This window comes from Nicotiana tomentosiformis, chromosome 6 (genome assembly GCF_000390325.3).
Source record: "Nicotiana tomentosiformis chromosome 6, ASM39032v3, whole genome shotgun sequence".
Classification (NCBI taxonomy): Eukaryota; Viridiplantae; Streptophyta; class Magnoliopsida; order Solanales; family Solanaceae; genus Nicotiana; species Nicotiana tomentosiformis.
The window spans coordinates 142269934-142291129 of record NC_090817.1 but is presented as its reverse complement, the minus strand read 5'-3'; the positions used below and the strand labels follow the sequence as shown (position 1 = coordinate 142291129).

General features: G+C 40.3%; 1 long non-coding RNA gene across 1 annotated transcript; it reads right to left on the bottom strand.

The window, feature by feature from the left end:
• Positions 1 to 8679: 8679 nt before the first annotated feature.
• Positions 8680 to 11546, bottom strand: LOC117280175 (uncharacterized). Its single transcript, XR_004510660.2, has 2 exons — positions 11067 to 11546; positions 8680 to 8936 (listed from the first exon to the last, which is right to left on the bottom strand). It is a non-coding gene; the product is annotated as an uncharacterized lncRNA (long non-coding RNA).
• Positions 11547 to 21196: the final 9650 nt, after the last annotated feature.

The window sequence follows — 21196 nt, the reverse complement described above, 5'->3', positions numbered from 1 at the left end:
GCTCCCTGATATGATCATAAAGAGAAGACCGAGAGACCACACAAGACAACACTCGACTCGACTCAGAAACATCTAATCTAACAAACTGTATAGCTAAGGCCTGAACATCCAATGCCAATGGCCTCTCTGCTGATGGAAGATATGCTAAGCTCCCCAAACTCTCCGCCCGATGACTCAAGGCATCGACCACCACATTGGCCTTACCGGGATGGTACAAAATAGTGATATCATAGTCCTTAAGAAGCTCCAACCACCTCCGCTGATGCAAGTTAAGATCCTTTTGTTTGAACAGATGTTGCAAACTCCGATGGTCAGTGTAAATTTCACAATGGACACCGTACAAATAGTGCCGCCAAATCTTCAAGGCATGAACAATAGCTGCTAACGCAAGGTCGTGGACAGGATAGTTCTTCTCATGGGGCTTCAACTGGCGCGAAGCACACATAATCACTCTACCCTCCTGCATTAGAACACACCCAATACTGATCCGCGAGGCATCACAATACACTGTGTAAGAACCAGAAGCTGATGGTAGAACTAGAACTGGAGTCGTGGTCAAAGCTGTCTTGAGCTTCTGAAATCTCTCCTCACACTCATCCGACCACCTGAAAGGAGCACCCTTCTGGGTCAATTTAGTCAAGGGCGATGCAATAGATGAGAAACCCTACATAAAATGATGGTAATAGCCCGCCAACCCAAGAAAGCTCAGAATCTCACCTACTGAGGACGGTCTGGGCTAACTCTGCACCACTTCTATCTTCTTCGGATCCACCTGAATACTCTCACTGGACACCACATGCCCCAAGAATGCCACTGAACTGAGACAAAACTCATACTTAGAGAACTTTGCATAAAGCTTCTCCTCCCTCAATCGATGTAACACAATCCTCAGATGTTGAGCATGCTCCTCCTGGCTATGAGAGTACACCAGGATGTCATCAATGAATACAATAACGAACGAGTCAAGATAAGGCTAAAACACACTATTCATTAGATGCATGAACGTTGCTGGGGCATTGGTCAGCCCAAAAGACATCACAAGGAACTCATAATTTCCATTTGGGATCTGAAAGCTGTCTTACGAATATCTAAGTCTCGAATCTTTAATTGGTAATACCCTGACCTCAAATCAATCTTGGAGAACACCATCGCTCCCTGAAGCTGGTCAAACAAATTATCAATACGCGGCAAAGGATACTTATTCTTGATTGTGACCTTGTTCAACTGTTTGTAATCAATGCACATTCTCATAGTACCATCCATCTTCTTCACAAATAGAACTGGTGCACCCCAAGGTGACACGCTAGGCCGAATAAACCCCTTATCAAGGAGTTCCTGAAGCTGCTCCTTCAACTCAGCCGGTGTCATATGTTACGGTGGAATAGAAATGGGCTGAGTGCCCGGCACCAAATCAATACCGAAATCAATATCCCTATCATTCGGCATGCCCGGAAGGTCTACAGGAAAAACATCCGGGAAATCTCGCACCACCGGAAAAAATCAATAGCTAGGGCCTCTGCACTAACATCCCTCACAAAAGAAAAATAGGATAGACAACCCTTTTCAACCATCCGTTGAGCCTTCAAGTATGAAATCACTCTACTAGGAACATAGTTTATAGAACCGCTCCACTCAACTCTCGGCAACCCCGGCATCGCTAACGTCACAATCTTAACGTGACAATCTAAAATAGCATGACATGGAGACAACCAATCCATGGCCAATATCACATCAAAATCAACCATACTAAGAAGCAAAAGATCTACCCTGGTCTCTAGACTTCCAATAGTCACCACACATGACCGATATACACGGTCCACAATAATAGTATCGCCCACCGGATTAGATACATGAACATATGAAAATAGAGACTCACGGGGCATATCTAGAAAATGAGCAAAATACGAAGACACATATGAATAAGTGGAGCCAGGGTCAAATAATACAGAGGCATCTCTGTGGTTAACTGAGACAATACCTGTAATCACAACATCTAAAGCAATGGCATCTGGTCTGGCAGGAAGAGCATAGAAACGGGCTTGGCCACCCCCTGATCGGCCTCCCCCTATCAGGCGACCCCTAGCTGACTGAGCCCCACCCCAAGCTAGCTGGACGGGTGGTGGAACTACTGGTGCTGGTGCCATCGGCCGAGTACTCTGTTGTGGAGCCCCAGTCAACAACCTAGGGCAATCTCTCTTAATTTGACCAAAATCTCCGCACTCAAAACAACCCCTCCTCTGACAAAACTGCTGCTTCTGATGCCCCGAGGAACTACCCGTGGAAGCCTGAGCTAACGAGGCATGGTGAGAACTCTACGCTGGTAGTGCACCGAACGACGACTGCCCCTGCTGATGACTGTGTGACCTGTGGCCAAATGATGCACCATGGTGAACTGGGCGAGTCGTCTGAGCATGTCTGAAAGGACGACCCCTACAATGGTGGAACTGCCCCCCAGAAGGGACACCGCTAAATCCACCCTGTCTACGAGGCCTCTTGGCCTCCCTCTCAACCCGCTCCTGGCTACAAACCATCTCAATCTGACGAGCAATGTCGACAACCTAGTCAAAAGTAGCACCAGACACTCTCTCTCTAGTCATAAGCAATCGTAGCTGAAAAGTGAGGCCATCTATGAACCTCATGATCCTCTCCCTGTATGTGGGAACCAACTAGATAGCATGACGGGCCAACTCAGAAAATCTCATCTCATACTGCATCACGGACATATCACCCTGACGAAGCTGCTCGAACTGCCTACGCAGCTCCTTTCTACGGGACTGAGGCACGAACTTCTCCAGGAATAGATCGGAGAACTGCTGCAAGGTAAGGGGTGCTGTCCCGACCAGCCTACGCCTCTCGTAAGCCTCCCACCAACTGAAGGAAGCTCCAGAGAACTGAAAAGTAGTGAACGATACCCCACTGGTCTTTAGAATACCTGATGTACGGAGTATCCTATGACACCTGTCCAAGAAGCCATGTGCATCCTCTCCATCGGTACCACTGAATAATGGAGGCTGGAGTCTCCCAAACCTCTCCAATCGACGCTGCTCATCATCAGGCATGACAGGTACCAAAACAGTGTCTAAGTATCAATACAGAAAGGAATAAAAACATAGAAGGAGAGACAAGGTCTACGGACGCCAGCAACTACCTCGTAGTCTCCGGTACTCGATCGCGCACGAACTCAACGACCTCCATGATCAAACACACCTGGATCTGCACACGAAGTGCAGGGTGTAGCATGAGTACAACCAACTCACCAAGTAACAGAAATAAATAAGGAACTGAGAAGGTAGTGACGAGCTATACAAATACAGTTTATTTTCAATAATTCCAGCAAAGAATAGACATGCTTTCAAATCTGGCAGTTCAAGTCACATCAGTTTATATAGTTACAGTGCAGGTAATCCGTATATAGAATCTTTCAAAAATTTCACAACAATGACAGATAACAACTAAGTGCATCAACAAATGAAAAACAAGTACAGTCTCTCAGGGCAACAGACACTCTACTCGTCACAACAGCTCAATCACTCGGCTCTCAGCCCTCAGTACTTACACTCAATAGGTACCTGTGCTCACTGGGGTGTGCAGAATCCGGAGGGGCTCCTACAGCCCAAGCGCTATAATCCGCACGAACAACTAACGTGCTATCATATCATATCACGATCCGCACCGACAGCTCATGTGATAAAGTATCATATCAGAATCCGTACGAACAACTCACGTGCTACAGTATCTATACCTCACAACTAGGCCCTAGGCCTCACTCAGTCATGTACCTCTCTAGTCTCGCGGCCCTCAGAAATCATAAAGATCAGCCCAAACAAAATGACAAAGTGTGTCAACAGGAATCAAGAAAAGACTGAGATATGATGCGCAAGTAAACCTATGACTGAGTACAAGACAGCAATTAGCAAATAATTCACCAGTACGCGACCTCTGCGGGTCCCAACCATACTATCACATAGTCTAAGCATGATTTCTAGCATGATTTGCAGTCAAATCTCTATAACACAGAGAGAACAGGTAATTAACAATAGTCTATTCGACTTTACAGTCTCACGGGACAGACCAAGTCACAATCCCCCATGGTGCACGCCCACACGCCCGTCACCTAGCATGTGCGCTACCTCCAAAATAGTCACATCATACCAAAATTCGGGGTTTCATACCCTCGGGACCATATTTAAAACAGTTACTTACCTCAAACCGTGCAAAATCCTACTCTGCAATGCCCTTGACCCTCAAATCAATATCGAAATGCCCCGAATCTAGCCACAAGCGGTACGATATAATTAATATAAGTTAAAAGAATCAATTCCATAAGAAAACACGAAATTAAAAGCGAAAATTCGAAATAGGCTCAAACTGGCCCCATGCCCACTTCTCAAAATCCGTCAAAAGTCACAAAACCCGAAAGCCCATTCACTCACGAGTTCAACCATACCAAATTTATCAAAATCCGACATCATTTGCCCCTCCAAAACTCCAAAATTCACTCTCCAATTCCCAAGCCCTAATCTCCCAAATCTCACCTCAAAAACTCACCAACTAGGTATAAAATCAGTGGGTAAACACCATTATTAAAGATAAATAGGCACAAGGAACCTACCTCAGCAAACACTTCAAATTCCTCCAAAATTCGAGTTTCAAAATATGAAAATGGTGAAAAATCTCGAAGTCTTCTATTTATAGGTTTTGCCCAGCAAATCCGCACCTGCGGACCTTCTGCCGCATCTGCGATGCCGCACCTGCGAAAATTCTATCGCAGGTGCGGATCCCACTTAAATTCCCAGATTCTGCATCTGCGGTCACATATTCGCACCTGCGGGCCCTGCCTGCTTCTGCGATCCTTCCCACTCAGGCCTTTTTTCGCATCTGCGCCTCCCCTTCCGCATCTCAGGTTTCGCAGATGTGCTCCTAATCTCGCACATACGCTTCCAGTCCAACCCAGCCTTTCCCGCATCTGCGTCTTCCTCTTCGCTTCTACGGGGCCACACCTTCGGGCTCCCACCGCAGGTGCGAAACACCAGAACACCAGAAGAAACCAGCAATGCCTAAGTCCAAATTTCCTTCTGATGGGCATCCGAAACACCCCCGAGGCCCCCAGGACCTCAACCAAACATACCAACAAGTCATATAACCTTCGAATCACTCAAAACAACATCAAAACACCAATTACACCCGGATTCATGCCTAAAGAACTTCTAAACTTTCAAATTCCACAAACGACACCGAAACCTACTAAACCACGTCCGATTGACCTCAAATATTTCACACAAGTCATATTCAACATTATGGACCTACTCCAACTTCCGGAATCGGAATCCGACCTCGATATCAAAAAGTCAACCCCCTGGTCAAACTTCCCAAAACTTCGACTTTCGTCATTTCAAGTCTAAATTCGCTACATACCTCAAATTCACAGTCCGGACACGCTCCTAAGTCCAAAATCACCCAACGGAGCTAACAAAACCGATGGAACTCCATTCCGGAGTTGTCTTCACACACTTTCGACTACAGTCAAAATTCTGAGACTCAAGCTTCCATTTTAGGGACTAAGTGTCCCGAAACACTCCGATACCAAAAACAAAACCTTTCGGCAAGTCACATAAGCAGAAACAGATAGGGGAAAAATAGTAAATAGGGGATCGGGACTAATACACTCAAAACGACTGGCCATGTCGTTACAGCGTTTCATAGACCGTTCATAGGATTCCATACATAATATACCTATGTGTTTCATAGACCTTTCATAGGATTCCATACACAATACACTTGTGCATTTTATAAACCGTTCATAAGATTCCATACACAATATACCTAAGCATTTCATAGACCGTTCATAGGATTCCACACACAATACACCTATGCGTTTCATAGACCGTCCATAGGGTTCATAACACATCATTATGCACATAACTATCTACAAACTCAAAGCGACATGATTAACATTGCATTTAAGGTCGTAATTTCCCATATTATTGGAATAACTCATGTTCATGCTCATCATGGAGAAACACAGCTCATTACATTAGCACTTGCATGGGGAATCAATAAGTCGATTTCAATGGCACATGGCCCAAATTCATTTTCATAAGGTTCATCATCATTTAGCATATGACATCTCTCTTCCACCTCATTATATACCCTCTAGTCAACTTAAGGTCATTAGCTAAGTTCATGATTCTTGGGGACTTAACAACGAAGTCATTTGCATTTATTATTTTAGAAGAATACATACTATGATTGAAACCATTGGGACATACAATGCCTCAAAATTCTCTTTTTGGCAAACGGCCACATTTCATGTTTATACTATCACTTACTTGTACTTTCCATGGGTGGTCACAGGAAATTAAGAACATTTAAAACATTTAGGAACACCATAGGCTATCCTCATGAGGGTGTAGGAGCTTATAGCACATTGGAAACATAAGTACGAATAGGTTCATCTCATAACCTTTCACACCATATATCACTTCATTAGTACCCTCAACTACTTACAACATCATTATTTCATTGGCTCATTTAGCCATACACATTATTATTCTTCATTCATGGAACGGTGGTCGTATCTCATATTCCACACTTTCATTTCTTTACTTTCAAGGCTCATCATCATAAACATCAACATATAGAATATTCTTGAAGTACCTTTCCCCCAAAAGGGCGATACACAATTTCAACTCATAAATATATAAAGGCATAAAACACATTGGAAATACGTTCAAAGCATAACATTAGTTAAAGCATCCACATTGGGGAATGACTTGAGGACATAAGCTTTTAGGCAAACTATTTTCGAAGTCAATTTGGAACGGGTGAATCAAGGCTCATTTCATAACCTTTCTCACATCATTTCATTTCATTGGCACCATTAGCTACAAGTATAATTTCCATTATTGGCACGGTGGACACACTTTATATCTCCAACCCACTTCTTGTACTTTCCATCATCTTTATGGGTTATCAGCAACAAAGCATTTCTAATCAAGACCTTAGGTACACATGAACAATTAAGAGTCTTAAGCACATCGAGTTTTCTCACACAATTTGGCATCATAACTTTCATTTGAAATACGATTCAAAGCCATAACATTTTAATACACAACCCATACTTTGAACACATTCCCGAAGGATAATATAACATGATAAGTGCATTCAGAACACATATTAAACATATCTCTTTCGGCACAAAGCTTATTCAGTATAGTCAATTTATAATGAATAACTCGGGATTAACAACAACATCGTGGAATTCAATTCTAAGAGAGAAGTTTAACCAACATACCTTGCTTGAGCTTTCCTTAGATTACTACAATATTCCAGAAATTCTAGCAACTTCAATCTATTTAGAAACATAACAAAAGTGAACAATAATTAGGAAGATATTCGTGATTCACCTCATTTAAGCATTTCATCAAACATTTGGTGTGCAAATTTGACTACAAGGTTCTTCTACAAGATTGTTTTCACCCCACAACCAATTCAATACCAAGAGTTTACTCCTTTTAGTTAAATAACCACCCTTCCACCCTTATAGTTACATTCATGCACAAAGAGCAACTCCCACACCTAAGAATCATACTTCTCATGACCTACCTTCAGTCCAAATCCCGAAATTTAGGGTTAGGGAGTAGAACCTTACCTCTTAGATGAAGATCTTATGATTGGCTTCCTTGATTCTTGAAGATTCGGGCAAGAATGGATGATTAGCATACTAGGTCTTCTCCATCTCTCTCTAAAATAGCTCTCTCCTCGATCTAAAATATCAGCTTTTACCTTGTAAAATGACCCCCTAAGGCCTTATATCAAAATAGGGTCGGATAAGAAATTTTCCAAAAATGACCCCCGAAGTCAATTATGCGGTACAATTATGTGGTAGCAGAATCGTTATGTGGACAGCAGAATCGATTATGTGGGCAGCAGAATCAATTATGTGGTAGTAGAATCGCTATGTGGGCAGCAAAATTGATTATGTGGGTAGCACAATCAATTATGCGATAGTAGAATCATTATGCGGCCAGCAGAATGGTTTTTTCAAAATTTGCCCGTTCTCTACTCCACTTTGCGATGCTTATGCGGTCCGCGGAACCGTTGTGCGGTTGTGAAATTGACTGCAGAATCGCATTCTTCTGTCAAAAATTTCCATCAACACTTTAGTGCATTCTTCAACCCAAAAAGTCCGTACCGTGGCCCGTTTTCTACAATCCTCAAACCCATTAGCCTACCTCGGTACCAAGAAATCTTAAATTTCTTGGCAAAAATTTATGGGGCCTTACAAGTTACTCCATTAATATTTCATCTTTGGATAAAATATTAACTTTTAACTGGTATCTTGGTGTAGTAACCAAATACTGATAATAAAGAACATGTCGAATATTAAATCTTCATTTGGGCCGATTTATTATTCACACGTAAAATTAAATAATTATCACACGTTTATTACTAAAAGATGCACATGTAATTCTGATAAACATTGGCCTTCCTTTGGATTGATCAATATTCACATAAGTTACACGCACAAACCTTTTATATTTCAAAACAAATAAATCTCCACAAGTGTCACGACCCAAATCCAACCGTCGTGATGGCGCCTATCGCGGAACTAGGCAAGCCAACTACTCAACCAATTCAACCAAATAAAAACTTTGAAAATTTAACGAAAGTGGTTAATATTTAAGAAAAACCCTTTAAAAACTAAAATAAAACCACAACGCAATACAAATCTCTCCCAAAAATCGGGGTGTCACCGAGTACATGAGCATCTATACCAGGATACATCCTACTATAATGTCTGAGGAATAAGAATTGAAATACAAATAAAGATAATGAAGGAGGGTCAAGGCCTGCAAACGCCATGCAACTACCTCGATAGTCTCCGAGATCTCGACTCCTTACTCAGCAGTCGCTATAACCGAAAGCACCTGGATCTGTACATGAGGTGCAGGGTCTAGCGTGAGTACAACCAACTCAATAAATAAACTATCCAAACTATGGACTGAAAGTAGTAACGAACTCAACCGGCACAGTTCAATACAGAAAATAACAGTGTAGAAACGTAGACATGCTTTCAAGTTCGATAGATATCTCAAAACAGTAAAAATGGATCAAATCTGAATGATATGAAGAATATAACTCCTCTACTTCTACATGCCAATGCACATGCTGTATGTGATGCACCATGCTGACAGCCTCATGTGCTCACACTCTCAAATTCTCAATCACTCGGTACTGTATATAGCACATACAACCCAAGGAAGATCCATTTTGGAATACATACATCTTTGACCATCCGTCACCCAATACCGAGTAGGGCCAATCCAACCCGTGGAGAAGATCCATCTCCAAGTATATAATGCTTCGGATAAGATCCATGTCCAGGGAAGATCCATTATTCAATATAATCAACCGCGCTCACTGGGGGGGGTGCAGACTCCAGAGGGGTTCCTTCAGCCCAAGCACTAATCATAAATTAGTATAACCGTTGCGGCGTGCAACCCGATCCCATAAATGTCACTCATAATCAGGCCATCGGCCTCACTCAGTCATCAATCTCTCCATTCTCTCTCTCACGGGCTCATAGTATCATGATACTAGCCCGAAAATAATGATATGATGTATCAATAAATAACAACAGAGATTGAGATATGATATGAAATGAATGAATATGACTGAGTACGAAATATCAATGCAATCAGTAAGAAAATAGCAAGAAAGAACCACTATGGGTCCAAACAGTACCGGCATGAAAGCCTAAACATGATATCTAGCATGAGTGACAGCTCAATTACTTTATCACGTGATGAAAATACGGATATCAACAAGATAGAACTGTCACACCTCCTTTTTTCCGAGGGGATAGGGAGTAGGGGAGTTTTTCCAATTAAAGTGACATTATTCGAAATGGAATTTTTATTTAATTCAGAGTTGCCACTTGGGATAATTTATGGTGTCCCAAGTCACAGATTTATTTTAGATCCCAAATCGAGAAAATTGACTCTTATTTATGGTTTGCGAACACAGAAGAGCGGGTAAGAAATTCTGTTAACCCGGGAGAAGGTGTGAGGCACTCCCAAGTTTCGTGGTTTTAGAACGGTCGCTTAACAGTTAATACTTGGCCTAATTATCTGATTTATTATATATTTTAGACCTATTGTGTATTTTACTCTTTTATACCGCTTTCAATTTTAGCCATTTATGGTATTTATTTGAACAAGTCGCGATATCGCGCACTCATTATTTTTGTACATATTACGAATCCCGTCACGTGAAACGCACCCGCGACTTATAATATGTTTGTTATTATTATTTGAAGTTATGGTCAAGTCGCGTGAAATGTACACTTGAATTGGGGTTACGTATCATGACTATGCCACGGGAACCGTACCCATAGTCACGATGATTTATTAATCGCACCTAAAGCAACTAGCGTGTGTTCATGAGTTATTTTCTTAAACTAATTTGAGATTGCTTGTGAGGTCATGAATTATAAAAATTATTGTGAGAGATTGACAAATTAAACAAAAATAAAGACAATATAACGAAAGTAGTATACATATCATTATTCTTATGCTTATCTCAATTAGATCCAAATAAAATTCATATTGGCTCATCAACAAAAGCTAATAAATCTCTTGCCCCACTTATGAGTAGGATTCCAGTTTTATCAATAAAAACATAACATGTAAGTTTTCTTGACTAAACTAGACCCGTATCACGTCATTACTTCAAAGAATTTAAAAGTTTAATCCCAAACAATTTTACTGCTTAACATGGAAACTAACCAACTAAAGAACTAAATTATCAAATTAAAATTGAACTTACTTCAATCATACAAGCACAAACTTATATATTATTCAAATGAAAATCTTGGTATCCATGAATTGAACAGTAATGGGATAAAATAAAAGGCACGCCTAACTATTGTAAACATGGAACTAATTAAAACAAGAGAATGCTAGCACACGGCTAATATAATTTAAATTCCAACATTCACAAACAAGAGTGAAGAAAAATACTAAAAAAGAATTTAATACCTAAAAGATAGGAAAGAATCGAACCTTTGTATTTAAGAAGAATATCCAAATCAAATCTCTAACAAAGCAGCTGTGAGATGGAATCAAAATTCAAAAATTGATAACGGTACTTGAAAAGAAAAACGATTTGGGCCGCGACCAGGAAAACCTCCAAACCGCGAACTCGACTCGATTGAAATGGAATACCACTGCAACCGACCTCGGCAATGGCTATTTTCGTATATGGTTTTAGTGACTATTTGGGGTGTTCTTATAGAGGATTTTGGATCTGGTTTAATGATGGTAACAAGGATGAGCTATAGGTGGAAAAGCTAAGGATGGCGTTAACCGAGCTACTGTAGCGGGAGCTGTGTCACTACCATCTATGCGCAGCAGCTGTTGCCATCACTCCTCCTATTCTCTGCTTTGTGGGGTGTTATATAGGGTAGGTGTTATTTGTGATGGGATCAGCATTAAAATTCTTGGAGGACAAGTTCAATATCAATCAAGTGAGAGGCATTAGGAAAATGGAACATTCTGTGTTGATTTCTTGGGGGAAAAGAGTTATATGTGCTCGTTAGCATGCAGAACTGATTTGGAATTGGGATAAGGTTTATTGGAAGAAATGATGTGGCATGTTTTCATTGGCTCTCTTTTTTTGTTAATTTTCTTTTCTTGAAAATAATGTCAACAAAATAAAATCTACTCCTAAAAATAAAAAGATGAAATTACTACATACTCAATATTTATTTGTTGAAAGTCACTAAATTGCACTAAACTAAATAAAATTATATAATTTTGGAAAATTTTCTTTCTCTGTAAAGATAAGACTCTTTTTATCTTTTTTTTTTCAATTTTCTTAAGTAAAACCTATAAAAGGGTAAAACAAAGTTAAAACATGTAAATTAAACTTAAAATTATTTACATACTAAAAAGTGATAAAAAAATCTAAATACGGTCAAAAATTAGGTGCTCACAAGAACTACTAGACAGTTCCATGGAATCGACTAGGTCACAATTCTCACGGTGCACGCCCGCACGCCCGTCACTTAGCATGTGCGTGTCACGACCCGAAATTCCCACCTTCGGACCGTTATGGCACCTAACATTTCACTTGCTAGGCAAGCCAACGTTAGAATAATATTAACCAATTTTTAAACAATCTTTAAATTATTAATAATCAAGAAACAAATGCGGAAGCAAAGTTTGAAATATAGTGAATAATCCATAAAAATAACGGTGTCTAAATACCATCCCAGAATTGGTGTCACAAGTGCACGAGCTTCTAGAATAAATACAAATAAAGGTCTGAATAAAATAAAGATATCTGGAAACAAACACACAGCTAAAGTAAAGTAGACGGGGACTTCAGAACTGCGGACGCCACGCAGTTATACCTCAAGTCTCCTCTGGTAGCTGTAATCCAAGCAAGTCTATAGCACGCCATTGGGACCAACTCCAAAATCTATACAAGAAGTGCAGAATGTAGTATCAGTACAACCGACCCCATGTACTGGTAAGTGCTGAGCCTAACCTCGATGAAGTAGTGACGAGGCAAAGGCGGGTCACTTACATTACCTGTACGCAATATTAGTAACAACAACAATAGTAGAAATAAATCAGGTAACTCGTTTATAATATTTGAAGCCAACTCAGTAGTCATAACCAATTATCATTTTTATCAATTCTGTTGCAGCGTGCAACCCGCTCTCACAATATATTCACATTTAATTCTGTTGCAGCGTGCAACCCGCTCTCACAATATATTCACATTCAGTTCTATTGCGGTGTGCAACCCGCTCCTCCAATATATTCATTTTAATCAAGTTTGTTGTGGCGTGCAACCCGATCCCCCAATATATATATATATATGTGTGTGTGTGTGTGTGTGTCAACTTTTAAATAAGTCTGTTGCGGCGTGCAACCCGATCCTCCAATATGGATTTTTAATAAGTGTGTTGCGGCGTGCAACCCGATCCTCCAATATGGACTTTTAATAAGTCTGTTGCGGCGTGTAACCCGATCCTCCAATATAAACTTTTAATAAGTCTGTTGGGGCGTGCAACCCGATCCTCCAATATATTCATTATAATCAATCTTGTTGCGGCGTGCAACCCGCTCCTCCAACATATTCATTTACCAATTCTTATAGAGGAATTTCCCCAATCAATGTAACAATTAATATAAAATTATAAGACAACAAGCATACACTAATTATGATTTAATTACGAATAAACAAAGGTAATTAGCAAATTATTATAGAAATCAGAGAGAAAATATACAATTTAATATTTAATATGCTAAATGTCAAATAACAATTAAGGCATATAATTCAAATATCATGTAACAATTAATGTAGGAATTCAAGAATTAATATTTGACAAAGAATAAGAGAGAAACAAATATTATAACAATTAATTCATAATTTAAAATAATTTATGATTTTTCAAGTAAATACGCAAACAATTAATTTGACGACGTATAGACACTCGTCACCTCGCCTATACGTAGTTCACATGCATTTCACATAACAAATAATTTAAGGGTTCTATTCCCTCAAGTCAAGGTTAACCACGACACTTACCTCGCTTTGCAAATTCCAATCAATTACTCAACCACAACTTTTTCTTTTAAATTTGACTCCGAAAGCTTCAAATCTATTCACAAACAATTCGATATATTCAATACTAATCATAGGAATTAATTCCATATGAATTTACAAATCTTTCGGATAAAAATCTAAAATTTATTAAAATATTCGATAGTGGGACCCACGTCTCAAATCCCGAAAAAACTTACGAAATTCGAACATCCATTCCGAGACGAGTCCAACCATACAAAAATTATCCAATTCTGATGTCAAATGGACCTTCAAATCTTAAATTTTTATTTTTGGAAGATTTTATAAAAATCTAATTTTTCTTCCATAAATTCACGGATTCATGATATAAATGAGTATGAAATTATTAAATATAATCAATATAGGATAAGGAACACTTACCCGAATGTTTTTCCGTGAAAATCGCCCAAAAATCACCTTACCCGAGCTTAAAAATGGAAAAGAGTAAAAAATGGGTTGAAACCCCATTTCCAGAACTTAAGTTCTGTTTTTGGTATTTTTACCCTTCAGGAACACGGTCAGTGCCTCGTGTTCGCGAAGAACAAATTCCTACTGCCCAATTTTACTCTTCGCGAACACGATGCTTGCCTGGCTTGGCCTTCGCGGACGCGAGATGCCCTTCGCGAACGCGAAGGCAATTGTCCTGGCCAGCCCCTTTCCCTTCGCAAACGCGAGGCTTCGATCGCGAACGCGAAGCTTCGCACCTCAAGTCTTCGCGAATGCCTTCTCTCTATCGCGAACGCGAAGCACAAAATGTGCCAGCCCCAATTTGCTCTTCGCGAACGCGAGACTCCCCTCGCGAACGCAAAGAAGGAAACCAGAAGCAGGTTTCTGCAGTTTCCTCAAGTCCAAAAATGATTGGTTAACCACCCGAAATCAACAAGAGCCCTCGGGGCTCCAAACCAAACATGCACTCAAGTCCTAAAACATCATACGAACTTGGTCGCATGATCAAATCGCCAAAATAACACCAAGAACTACGAATCGGACACCAATTCAAAGGAAATTTTCAAGAAAACTTTAAATCTTATATTTTTACAACTGGACATCCGAATCACGTCAAATCAACTCCGATTATCACCAAATTTGGCACACAAGTCATAAATATTATACTGGACCTACACCGGGTTCCGAAACCAAAATACGGATCTGAGGTCAATAAATCCAATATCATTAATTTCTTAAAAATCATTAAGCTTTCAAGCTTTTAATTTTTTGTCAAAATTTCACATCTCGAGCTAGGGAGCTCGGAATTCGATTTCGGGCATACGCCCAAGTCCCAAATCATGATACGGACCTAACGAAATTGTCAAAATATTGATCCGAGTCCGTTTACTCAAAATATTGACTAAAGTCAACTCAGTTGAGTGTTTAAAGCTCTATTTCACATTTTAATTCATTTTTCACATGAGAACTTTCCGGAAAATTTTTCGGTCTGTGCACGCAAGTCGAGAAATAATAAATGGTACTTTTCGAGGTCTTAGAACACAGAATTACTTATTAAATTTAAAGATGATATTTTGGGTCATCACATTCTCCACCTCTAAAACAAACATTCGTCCTCGAACGGAGTTAGAAAAAAAAATACCTGAGCTGGAGAAAAGGTGTGGATATTTACTCCGCATGTCCGACCTGGACTCCCAGGTAGATGCCTCTACCGACTGACCTCTCTATTGCACCCAAACTGAAGGATAACTCTTAGACCTGAACTATCGGATCTGCCGGGCTAGAATAGCCACCGGCTCCTCCTCGTAAGTCAAATCTTTGTCCAATTGGACTGAGCTGAAATCTAACACATAGGACGGATCACCATGATATTTCCGGAGCATAGACACATGAAATAGCGGATGAACCGCTGATAAATTAGGTGGTAATGCAAGCTTGTAGGCTACTTCACCCACCCTTTCAAGAATTTCAAAGGGTCCGATATATCTAGGGCTCAACTTGCTCTTCCTTCTGAGCCTCATTATACCTTTCATAGGTGAAACCCGGAGCAATATTCTTTCTCCAACCATGAATGCAATATCACGAATTTTACGGTCGACATAACTCTTTTTCCTAGACTGAGCTGTGCGAAGTCGATTCTGAATAATCTTGACCTTATCCAAGGCATCCTGTACCAAATCGGTACCCAACAACCGAGCCTCTCCCGGTTCAAACTAACCAACTGGTGATCGGCATTGTCTTCCGTATAATGCCTCATATGGAGCAATCTGAATGCTCGACTGGTAGCTATTATTATAAGCAAACTCTGCAAGTGGCAAGAAATGATCCCAAGAATCTCCAAAGTCTATAACACAAGCGCGGAGCATATCTTCCAATATCTGAATAGTGCGCTCTGACTGTCTGTCTGTCTGTGGATGAAATGTTGTACTCAACTCCACCTGTGTGCCTAACTCACGCTGTACAGCCCTCCAGAAATGTGAGGTAAACTGCGTACCTCGATCTGAAATAATAGACACGGGCACACCGTGAAGGCGGACAATCTCACGAATGTAAATTTCAGCTAACCTCTCTGAAGAATAGGTAACTGCCACTGGAATGAAATGTGCTGACTCGGTCAACCTGTCCACAATGACCCAAACTGCGTCAAATTTTCTCTGAGTCCGTGGGATCCCAACAACAAAATCCATAGTGATACGCTCCCACTTCCACTCAGGAATTTCTAACTTCTGAAACAAACCACCATATCTCTGATGCTCGTACTTAACTTGCTGATAATTCAGACACTGAGCTACATATGCAACTATATCCTTTTTCATTCTCCTCCACCAATAATGTTGCCGCAAATCTTGATACATTTTGGCGGTACCTGGATGAATAAAATACCTGGAACTGTGTGCTTCTTCAAGAATTAATTCACGAAGCCCATCCATATTAGGCACACAAATACGACCCTATATTCGCAGAACCCCATCTTCCCCCACAGCAACCTGTTTGGCATTACCGTGCCGCACCATGTCCTTAAGGACAAGTAAATAAGGATCATCATACTGCCTCTCTCTAATGCACTCATATAAAGAAGACCGAGCGACTGTGCAAGCTAGAACCCGACTGGGTTCTGAAATATCTAACCTCACGAACTCATTAGCCAAAGTCTGAACATCTGCAGCTAATGGCCTCTCACCAACCGGAATATACGCAAGACTTCCCATACTCACAGCCTTTCTACTCAAAGCATCGGCCACCACATTGGCCTTTCCGGGATGATACAAAAAAGTGATATCATAGTCTTTAAACAACTCCAACCATATTCTCTGCCTCAAATTAAGATCTTTTTGTTTGAACAGGTACTGAAGGCTACAATGATCAGTAAATACCTCACACGAGACACCGTAGAGGTAATGCCTCCAAATCTTCAGCGCATGAACAATGGCTGCCAGTTCTAAGTCATGAACAGGATAATTCTTCTCATGATCTTTTAACTGCCGCGACGCATATGCAATCACCCTTCCATCTTGCATTAATATTGCACCAAGCCCAATGTGAGAGGCATCACAATATACCATATACGATCCTGAACCTGTGGGTAATACCAATACTAGCGTTGTAGTCAAAGCGGTCTTGAGCTTCTGAAAGCTCAACGCACACTCGTCTGACCATCTAAATGGGGCACCCTTCTGGGTCAATCTGGTCTTAATAGTTGTTCATAATCAATTACAGAATCGTCAATTAACTTCATGTTAACAAAAATCTCATTTCAAACCTTCACAATACTAATAACGAGATGCGAGTCATGAAGACCTTATAATTATTTACCCAAATTAACGAGTCACATTTAACACCACCTGGGTGGGCACCTACCTCGTAGGTTACAACTCAATATTATAATACAAATTTGGCAAGTATGCACTGAGAATTTCATACAAATTTTTTTTAATAAGCCTAGCAGGCATGACTCCCTATTAGTACTATAGTACAAATTTAATTTCACAAGGAAGAATTTAAACACAAGAATTTTTATCACAAGGATCTCGTCCTTATATAACTTCCACCGCAGCTCATAGCCCGGTTTAAACATATCAATTTATTTTAAAATACGAGGGCCTCAGCCTCAGTTCTGAATAACAAGTAATATGAACATTTTGCCAATCAAAACTTTCCATTTTCTCATTTTAAATAACTTTCGTTAAACAACATCACAACACATAATGAACCCCACACCGGTAGGGCATATAATTCATAATTTATAATTAATTATCCGGAAATACATCAGAACATACCGAAATAAGTACCAGAAAGGCACCTTTAGCCTCACAGATCTTATTAGAGTCCATCATGGAATGATAGGTGTAGTTATCTCCATAAAACCTCCCAACATAAGTAAACATATAAGTAGATTATAGAACTACGAAGCTCACTCATAAGTGGAGCACAATAGGAGGACTCGTCTTGATACTCAGAACTAAATCAAGTTAAGAAAATTATTCCTTTATTTTAAATCGAGGTCGTACCTATAACGACACCATCTGATGTAACGACCTCCACCATACCACAAAACAATTATAACAACGGTTGGGTCTCCACCTCTAAGACGCCTTCTACCCGCCTGTCCTCCATCCTTGACTGGTCGTGTGGGTGGTGTAGTAACTACAATTGGGCACGTAGTCTGAGTGCTTTGATGAAATATGCCTCTCCCAGGTTTGGGACAATTTTCTCATGATGTGCCTAGTATCACCGCATTTATAACAACCCATTTGCGGGTTTGGCTGCTTATACTGAGTCTGTGCCAGATAACTAGAATAACCATTGTAGGACACTTATGTCAGTGGTGCATTAAAAAAACTTACTGGAGCACCTCGATTAATTCGATGTGCGAACTAGGCTGGCCGACTACCCGAGCCTCCGCCATAATGATTTATACTTGCAAAGTAGAATCCACTGAATCCCCCAGAACCTCGAGACATCTTGGTCTCCTTAGTTTCCTTCCCAAACACGTTCTAATATCTTGGCAATTTCTACCACTAGCGGAAATGAAGTATTAGCCTGTAGCTCCCGAGTCATACAAAATTTTACCATCATAATTGAGTCCTTTAATGAGTCTATGGACTCGCTCTCTGGCTATAGGAAGCAAGGTAGGAATATGATGGTCTAACTTATTAAACCTGATGGCATATTATGACACTGTCATGGTGATCTGACGCAATCGTTCAAACCTTATGTGCCATGCATTACGGAGAGTCCAGGAAACAAACTCTTTCAAAAGCATTTCTGAGAACCAAGCCAAGTGGGCGGTGTTGTATTGGCTGGTCTGCCCTCTTCATAGGCTTGCCACAGACACATGTGGAGAATTATCTCTCCCAAGGCCAATTTCTTCTTTTATTATGCTGACTCAACACTGTTGAGCTGGCCCATTTCTTAACATACTCTTCGATTCTTCTTTGGGGTAAACTTTACCCCTATTTATATACAATGATCACAAAAGTAGAGCTCCATACAGACAATTCTTAGTCCAGAATCTCGTCAACCACTGTGCTTCCTCCGAATCACCCCAAAATCCGCAACCGTGATGTCCACGCTGAGTATACATTCTATAGATTTAAAGTTGTTTCTCTAACTCTTTTGGTACTGAAGTATAGGATTATTAAGTATGCGGACATACCGCAAGTCCCAACCTTATCCTCTACAAAATCTCAGGCCCTAAACATGTGTAAATTGTTTGGGGAACCTTTTAGTACCACATATATACATTTCAGGCCAAAACTAATATAACACATGACTCGCAATCCATTCATTGATAGTGGACTCCCCCACTCGGCGCGAAGTCATAGTTCACCACGTCCGATAGTCCACAATATTAAACTTCACAACTCATATAAATCAACCAGATGCCAAGGTACATTGCACCCCCCACATAATTCACTGGGTGATCTCTTTATACGTCTGCATCTTCAGTCGGAATCACATGTTGAGGCAATGTTTGAGCATCTCTGGCTCCCTCGTAGTTCATCTGCGGCATCATGAACCGTCGACGCACAACTGATACCGAGTGCACAATGTCATACACGAGTAGATACAAAGGAATACGAGATATAGGTTTCAAGAAAAATCAATGCCGCACGATAAGGAATGAAAGAAGTAATATTGTTCCTAAACTTCATAGCCTCTGAGAGATAAGTACAGACATCTCCGTACCGATCCTTCAGACTCCACTAAGCTTGCTCGTGACTCGTGAGACCTATGTAACCTAGTGCTCTGATACCAACTATCAGGCCCCCAAATTTCCACCTTCGGACCGTGATGGCGCCTAACATTTCACTTGCTAGGCAAGCCAACGTTAGAATAATATTAACCAATTTTTAAACAATCTTTAAATTATTAATAATCAAGAAACAAATGCGGAAGCAAAGTTTGAAATATAGTGAATAATCCATAAAAATAACGGTGTCTAAATACCATCCCAGAATTGGTATCACAAGTGCACGAGCTTCTAGAATAAATACAAATAAAAGTGTGAATAAAATAAAGCTATCTGGAAACAAACACACAGCTAAAGTAAAGTAGACGGGGACTTCAAAACTGCAGACGCCATGCAGTTATACCTCAAGTCTCCTCTGGTAGCTGTAATCCAAGCAAGTCTATGGCACGCCGCTGGGACCAACTCCAAAATTTGCACAAGAAGTGCAGAGTGTAGTATCAGTACAACCGACCTCATGTACTGGTAAGTGCTGAGCCTAACCTCGACGAAGTAGTGACGAGGCAAAGGCGGGTCACTTACATTACGTGTCCGCAATATTAGTAACAACAACAATAGTAGAAATAAATCAGGTAACTCGTTTATAATAATTGAAGCCAACTCAGCAGTCATAACCAATTATCATTTCTATCAATTCTGTTGCAGCGTGCAACCCGCTCTCACAATATATTCACATTCAATTCTGTTGCAGCGTGTAACCCGCTCTCACAATATATTCACCTTCAATTCTGTTGCATCATGCAACCCGCTCTCACAATATATTCACATTCAGTTCTGTTGCAGCGTGCAACCCGCTCCTCCAATATATTCATTTTAATCAAGTTTGTTGCGGCGTGTAACCCGATCCCCCAAAATATATTTATATGTATGTCGACTTTTAAATAAGTCTGTTGCGGCGTGCAACCCGATCCTCCAATATGGATTTTTAATAAGTCTGTTGCGGCGTGCAACCCGATCCTCCAATATGGACTTGTAATAAGTCTGTTGAGGCGTGCAACCCGATCCTCCAATATGGACTTTTAATAAGTCTATTGCGGCGTGCAACCCGATCCTCCAATATATTCATTATAATCAATCTTATTGTGGCGTGCAACCCGCTCCTCCAACATATTCATTTACCAATTCTTATAGAGGAATTTTCCCAATCAATGCAATAATTAATATAAAATTATAAGACAACAAGCATACACTAATTATGATTTAATTACGAACAAACAAAGGCAATTAGCAAATTATTATAGAAATCATAGAGAAAATATACAATTTAATATTTAATATGCTAAATGACAAATAACAATTAAGGCACATAATTCAAATAGCATGTAACAATTAATGCTGAAATTCAAGAATTAATATTTG